Here is an 8,375-nt window from a genome sequence, read left to right on the forward strand (position 1 = left end):
TACCGGCAGCATGGGGATGTTGAGGCTCATGTCAATCAAGGAACAGGAGGTACATGAGGTGGTAGCTTTTATAGTCAGTGACAGAGTAGACACAAAGCCACCAGCCTATGAGAAGGAACAATTGATTTGCTCAGGGAAGATGACACCGTTACTGTTCTCCTGCATAAACAAAAGAAGGTGAGAGTGAGAAGTAGAATGAAATATGGTTGAGCTCCAGATAGTTTGGTTTGTACAGGGAAACCCGAGGGCAGCACAATACTGGCCTGGAGCTCTTATAGGCAAAAGTATCCAAATACCTGAGTTGGAAAAATTCAGCTGAAGGTAGGGGCATCCTGGGTGGAAATAGTGGGGGGAATAAAATCTGTTGATAGGACAAAGCTGAGTTTACCCTTACCACATTGAAGAAGAAAAACGTCTTACAGGTCCATATTCATGTTCTTGCTTACTCTCCACTTCCAAATTCCTTGGCTGAGGAAGATTAGAGGTTGCCGCTCTGAACAAACACTGAACAACTTCTCTGAAAAGTCCTTAAGGCTACATTTGCTAATGGAGTATTTTCCACCACTAATACTCTGATCAGCTGTGCATCATTTTGGAAGTTCTTGGGGCCAATCTCCAGTGTAAATCTCTATTCAAAAACTGCAAAGATCCGTCTAACTCATTTTCTCTTGTTTTGGTTCTTGGGAAAACAAGTGAATAGAGATTCATTTTTTTTTAATTTAATTTTATTTATTTTTTATACAGCAGGGAGATTCATTTTTGAGTGTACCATCAAGCACAGAATTCTGAGATGCCAGCTCTTAAGCACACACACACACGCACACACGCACACACGAACACACATACTTCTGAGCTGCAGTAGCTCAAATGTGCAGTGCTTGGGACTAAAACCTTAGGGCTTCTCCTTCAACACTTATCTCTCCTTGCTCCCCACCTCCCTTCCCACTCCTTGACACTCACCTCAGCACTTGCTTCTATCATTCTACCCTGATACTTGGATCCTGCTCACTCTCCACACTTGCACCCACACTCACCTACCCCTTATCTTCACTCACTCCTCTCTTCTTTCCTATCTTTTTTCTCTCATCCCTTACTTTCCCCCACTGCACAATCCCAAATCTCTAGCCTTATGTGGGAGCTGAACTGAGTAGCAATTTTCTTCTTCATCAGAAAAAGATCAATCCAAGAAGAAAGATAAACACAATTCAAACTCAGTCTCCTTTCCTTTTATCTTCTCTCCTCTGCATTCCTTCTCCAGGTCTCATTTACAAGTGGCATTATTTGTTAAAATCAAGGTTGTGGCATTAAAGACTAAGGAACAAGGAATTCCCTGGCGGTCCGGTGGTTAGTACTCCGTGCTTTCACTGCCAAGGGCGCAGGTTCCATCCCCGGTTGGGGAACTAAATCCCACAAGCCCACAAGCCGTAGGGTGCAGCCAAAAAAAAAAAAAAAAGACTAAGGAACAATCAAAGGTCTTTTGATGAAAATTATGACCCATCCACTCAAGCCAAGTGAAGAAATAGCTGGAGAAATAGAAGTTAAGGATAGTAGAACAAACACTCAGACATGCATCTCAGCCTTTTTTTTTTTTTTTTTTGGTTAATGAGTAATAAATAAATTTTTTAACGAGTATATTGGGAAGTAAGCCTGGAGGGAAGTGTGATGTGAATTGCGATTCAGTAGGAATTGCAATCTCATCCTGTGTCTATAGACAATATACTGAAACTTTCTGGGAGGTTATTTTGTCTTTCATAAAATGAGGTGTACCACTTTTAAAAATAGATTTCAGATATTTAATGACTAAAGACTTTCAGAGCAGCCTCAGAACTAATTATAAAATGAACAAGCTATTATTCATTTTCCTAGATGTTTCTGAAATATCTTTGAATATTTAGCGTTGTTTTGAGCAGGATGCTGTGTATTAGTTTTATACATTTGACAGGAAATTAAATTTATTAATCAAATATATTTACATTCATTTTTCCACTAAATCTTACCGTCAGTGGTTCAACTCTAGAAGAATTATCTAAAGGAATTTTCTCAAGATGACTGAGACATTATGAGTCTCTGAAATATGATGTCTTGAAAGTCTTAGTGTTAAATATAATACCATTCTCATAGCAAATGCCCAAGAAATAGATGCTTTAATTATTATATAACATTGGTGGGACAACTGGCCATGAGTTTAATTGGATGGTGTAAACAGAATTTGTTTTCATAGGCAGTTAGTTGATCAATGTGGAGATAAACACTAAAATACTTGAATGAAAAGAACCCATCTGATTTTCTTGGCATTGCATGGATTCTATGTGGTTTTGGAGGTCTCTCAAAGTTTTCTGATTTTGTTTTATTTTTCCAAGTAATGGAGAAACTGACTTCTTGGGGTGAAAATACACACACAAGTCTGAAGGCCTTATTCAGAAATGTGGGAGGTGTACCATTTTTACACTTTGTGAGATAGGCATAAGGAATAAACAATGCCAAGGAAGTTTCAAACAGAAAATATCTCCTGTTCTCCATCTAGAATCTCTGGACTTCCTGCTCAGTACTCAGCCTTAATATTGAGGTATCTGGGCCTATATATGTGGCTTTCGACTCACTATCTCACTTTTAGTAGTTTCAGAAACAATTGTTCTTTCAGGGACCAGTCCATTAAATACCTAGGGAATCAAACCATGGCAGAGTCCTCCTCCCAGGTTGCCACTGGGAAGCCCTTCTCCTTCATTGTATTGGGCACTTGGGACTTTGACAGGGAAATGACTCTATCTTCTCTCTTTCATTTAAAACATCAGATTGGACCCATTTCTGAAAGTTACTATGATAGCAGCACAAGTTTTAAATTTCTATTAAAGTTATTTTCTTTCTAGAAATAAGCTTTTTAAGATCTAGGCTTCGTCTTTCCTGATGGATGGAAGTGGGGAGTCAAGAAATGACATGGCCTTAAGCCATTATAGCCTCCTCAGGACAGCCTGGCCAGATGTACTATAGAGACAGGCTTATTCTTCTGAGAGAAAAGCTTGATCCTGCTGTGGTTTTTCTATCTAAAATAGCTACCTAGAGTGAGTATTTCATGAGCAGTGGGTATATTCTTCTCTAAGAGGCCTCAGTGTCCTTTAGAAAGTCATTTCTGGGACTTCCCTGTGGTCCAGTGGTAAAGAATCCGCCTTCCAATGCAGGGGACACGGGTTCCATCCCTGGTGGGGGAACTAAGATCCCACATGCCGCGGGGCAACTAAGCACACACGCCACAATTACTGAGCTCGTGTGCCTCAACAAGAGAGCCCGCGTGCCGCAAACTACAGAGCCCATGTACTCTGGAGCCTGCACACCACAACTAGAGAAGAGAAAATCCACAAGCTACAGCTAGAGAGAAGCCCACGCACTGCAACGAAGAGCCTGCGTGTCGCAATGAAATATCCCGCATGCCTCAACGAAGATCCCGCATGTCGCAACTAGGACCCGACGCAGCCAAAAAAAATAATAAAATAAATAAAATTAAATTAAATTAAAAAGTCATTTCCCACCACTCTCACTCCCTCTCCTGACTCTGATCAGTAGATTAGCCAAGTTTTAACTGAGTACTGAGCCAGGCTACGTTATGAGAAATACAGAGATTTAAAAATTTAGACTCTTAATCCCCTTAGGATCTTATGGGGAGAAAAGACTAAAGTGAATATTAAAAAAGAGGTTCCATGAAAAGCAGTTGTATTCCAAGGGTGAAATGAGTGGTACTGATCATCAATGCTACAGTTCAGAGAAGGGAAAGACTGCTGTGGTCACAAATGTTTTCAAGATGCAAGTCTTGAAGGATGGGTAAAATTTAGAGTGGTGAAGAATAAGGAGTGGGAGGCAAGGACAGCCCAGGCAAAAGTAAGATACATAGAATGGGTATGACAGGATACTGTGTAAACTGGTTTTGGTGAAGTGGAGAGAGAGGAAAAAGAGATGAGACTGGAACATACATAGGTACACAGAGGTGGTTTGACCTCTAAGCTAAAGAGCTTAGACTTTATTCAGGAAGCAATGGCAGCTGCTTGGTATTTACAGCCTAGATTGCACTGTTGCTTCTATTGATATATGTTCTGGCTCCTCTACTGGACTCTAAGCTACTTTAAAGTGAGAATGGTATCCTATCTCTTTATAACTCCAGAGTGCTTAGCAGTGTAAATAAAAGGACGAGAAATATGAAGGAGGAGTTGGTAGTTGGTTTATGAGTTGAATTCCTGACTTTGCTTGCGCCATATGTTAAATTAGGTATGTGAGACAGAAATAGGTCTTACTATCCGCTCAAAAGTTCAGGGTAAGTGAAAAACAACTGAAAAATTGAGTTGAACTTTGAGTGAGAGCAAGAGCAAGAGCAAGAGCAAGAGAGAGACAGAGAGAGAGATCCCTTGCCTTTGTATGAAATCAAAGCCTCTTCAGGGAATGACAAGTATCCTTAAGGAATTCAAACTTTGCTCTCAAGGCCCTAACTAAAGGTCTTATGACTTGTTATTCTTGGGCATTTGTGAACTGTTATGTGAAGCCATTGTAGGGCAAGGAGCCTTCCTGCAACCTCTGAAATCATATTTTGTACAGTATCTAACTTACAAATGCGCGATTCACAAATGACACTTTCATGAAGTCATCTACTGCCATCTCTGTCCTTCCTTTCTTTTATCTCTCTCCCTCTTCTCCAAGGCTCCTGATGCCACTGGCAGTTGAGCCATAAAGAAGAAAATAAAGTGAATTTGCAGAAAATCTGTGGGAGGAGGGAACAAAGCTGTGATAAATAGGAACAACTTAGGGGCCATGAAGAGGGTAGGAGTAAGTTCCCAAATAGGTCTTACCTGACTTCATGATGGCCCTCTGCCCCAAAATACCTTTCACCAAATGGCCTGAATTTTTCTCAAATTTGTTATACTGCCTGAAAATAAACTATATGGAAATGTGTTTAGATTAATAAGCACCTTCTTTCTATGTATACAAATATCTCTAGGAGGATTAGGGCAGCCACTTGACCTTTACTTATTAGTATTGCTATGCCAAATAAAGGCCCATTGCATACAAGCTAATAATCAGCTTACTTTTCCCCATGACATGTAAATATTAGGATCTCAGGGACTGGGACTTTGGGTTCTGGTAGAGAGGGTAGGTCACTCTGTGAGGCCTAGCAGACTTCAGTGGTATGATAGAGAGAATTCTAAGATGACCTCCTAAGATTCCTGGGTTCCTGGTGTACACACACCTTCTGCCAGTTATTCAATCAAATACTAATCTAGGTACTGCTGTGAATGGATTTTGTAGATGAAATTAAGGTCCTAAATCACTTGGCCATAAAATAGAGAGATTATCTAGTTGGGCCTGATTTAATCAATGGGTTCTTTAAAAGTAGAATACCTTTTCCAACTAGTGGCAGAACAAGAAGTCTGAGAGAACTGAAGTACTAGTGGGATTTGATGCATTGAGAAGTTTTCTGTTGTTGGTTTGAAAATGGAAGAGGATATGTGGAAAGGATTGTGAGCAGTCTCTTGGAGCCAAGAGTGGCCCCTGCTTGACAGCTTGCAAGAAAACAGGGACCTAAGTCTTACATATGCAAGGCATTGAATTTTGTCAACAATCTGAGTGAGCATGCAAGAAGACCCTGAGCTCCAGAAGAGAACTGCAGCCCTGGGCAATAACTTCATTTTAACCTTGTGAGCTCTGAGCAGAGGATCCAGCTAAGCTATACCAGACTCCTGACCCACAGGAACTGTGAGTTAATAAATGGCTGTAATTAATATTTTAAGCCACTATGTTTGTGTTATTTTGTTGTGTGGCAAAAGTACATATGTGATCTCCTAGGATGAGCCTGAGGTTTTTGGCACTCAAGAGTCTGGGGGGAGGGGCTCTATAAAGCAAGGGGCTACAAAAAGCAACCTACTTGAATATTTCACCTATGGACTGGCTCTCTGCTCAAGAAAGGGAAGGTAACTCTCTTCCTTTCCTCCCCCTATACTCCATCCCATGAACAACAGGACCTTCTTCTTCTAATACCTAAGGCTCAGATCGGTTATATTATTTTTATGGTTCAGCTTTCCAAAAGTTAAATAGATTTCTACAGTCTGGCCTGAGAACTTAACTATTATGTATAACGTTGTTTCTATGGGAAAATGCATTCCGAGTTCCCAAGAACTTAAAAGCAAGCCTTTGAAGCAAAACCCATTCATTCTGAAAACAGACTGTACTCATTTTAATAGAATATAAAGCCTTAAGCTAAAAGAAGATATCTATATCTATATCTATCTGTAGAGTTCCAGGCACCTGAGAGCTGGTATTTGGGAGGGTGAAGGGACCAGTTTCTTAGCAAAGCCATATATATCATAGCATATCATGGATCTAGATCCTAGTTGCCTGTGTTTAAATCCTATCTCTGTCACTTGTTAGTCGTGTGACCTTGGGGCAAGTTGCTTAACCTCTGGTTTCCATCTATAAAATGTGATAATAGTACCAATCTCATAGGATTGCTGCACAAATAAAAGAGCAGATATATGTAAAGCTCTTAAACTAATACTTGGCATACTACATAAGCGTTAGTTATTACTGTTATAAATCCTCAGAAATTTTTATAGTCTCTTTTGCCCCTCAGCTTCCTTAGCCTTACCAGCTAATGTAATTCAGTTAATCTCTAAAACTTTAGCTATTTTAGCATCCAGGCATTTACAGTCTTGGAATATAAGGGCCATCTTTATACCATACCAGCCAAAGTTTCTCTAGTCTAAGGCCAAATCCTATCTAACTCAATAGAAGCTCAACATCTTTTTGTGTGGTCACCGAGGAAGAACAATTCTTGTGTGTTTGTTTGTTTTAAGTAGAAGAGTGTAAAGATGAGGAGAGTGAACCTGGAGGTGAGTTTTAAAATCTCAGTCTCGAGAGTATGCCTAGAATCTAAGTTCAAAGTATGAAGGTGATCTGATTGGGAAGCCTGACATCTGAGTGAGGTTATTATGACTAAACTTAGAATTTTGCTTTTCAATCTTTGGTCAAAGCTTTTGAACCTAAAATTCAAATTGCATAGCCTATTTGAGTCATACTGCAGCATTCTCGCATATCAAAAACAAATAGCCATCCTTGGCACAGAAGGGTCCAGTTTTAAGAATAGCAAAAGATAACTTAGGCTTATTAAGAAGCCAAAAAAGGCATTGGGGCAGCACATAGCTATTTATTTATTTATTTATTTATTTATTTATTTATTTATTTATTTATTCATTTATTTATTTTTGGCTGCATTGGGTCTTCATTGTTGCACGCGGCCTTTCTCTAGTTGCTGAGGGTGGGGGCCACTTTTCGTTGCGGTGCGTGTGCTTCTCATTGCGGTGGCTTCTCTTGTTGTGGAGCATGGGCTCTAAGTGCATGGGCTTCAGTAGTTGTGGCATGTGGGCTCAGTAGTTGTGGCTTGCGGGCTCTAGAGCACAGGCTCAGTAGTTGTGGTGCACAGGCTTAGTTGCTCTGTGGCATGTGGGATCTTCCCAAACCAGGGATTGAACCTGTGTCCCCTGCATTGGCAGGCGGATTCTTAACCACTGCGCCACCAGGGAAGTCCAGCACGTAGCTCTTTCTATAAACATTTTTATGAGGTAAATGCAAATAAATCAGAAACATGTTTTGGATTTCCTTGAAATTACATAGAATGTAACAGGCTGAGAGGTTCAGTTCACATTTGCATAGATTGAGGTGTTTGTTTAGAGATGATCAATAATGCCATTTATTAGTCTACTTGGCAAAGAGCAAGAGGCTGGCACAGAATTCATGAAGGGGAACTCTAGTATATCCCAGTACAATGTGTATATATCTTTTGGCTAAGGACCTGTTCACTCCTGCCTCCCTCATCCTTTTCTGGTGTTGGCTAAGGCTTTGGGAATATCTGTGAGAGCAGATTTTGAGGGTGTGAAGGAAGATAGAAAATTAAACTCATTCAGTCACTCCTCTTATAGCTCCAGTACAATGACCTGAGGAGAGTAGACAGGCCTCTGTGTGCAAGAATTGCAGGATATAGTGAAAAGATCATGAAACCTGGATTCTAGTCTTGTCTACCATTCAGCTTAACCTCATTTTTTTCATGCGTAAAATGAGAATACCAATCTCTGCTCTGAAAAACTCAGAGGGTTGTTGTGAAGATCAAGCGAGATCATGGGTGAGAAGGTGCTTTGTAAACTATAAAGCACTGTGCAAACCCTCATACTTTCCTTCCTCTGTGCACTATCTCATGCCTTTATCACAGTACTTGGCACTATACAAAATCAGGTCTTTACTGGTCTATCTCACCTACCAGATTGTGAAGTCATTGAAAGCATGGAACCTATCGTTTTGTTCACTGCTGTACTCCTGTATCTACCCCAGAGCCTGACACAGAGTAG

This window comes from Eubalaena glacialis, chromosome X, assembly GCF_028564815.1.
Source record: "Eubalaena glacialis isolate mEubGla1 chromosome X, mEubGla1.1.hap2.+ XY, whole genome shotgun sequence".
NCBI classification, from domain to species: Eukaryota; Metazoa; Chordata; class Mammalia; order Artiodactyla; family Balaenidae; genus Eubalaena; species Eubalaena glacialis.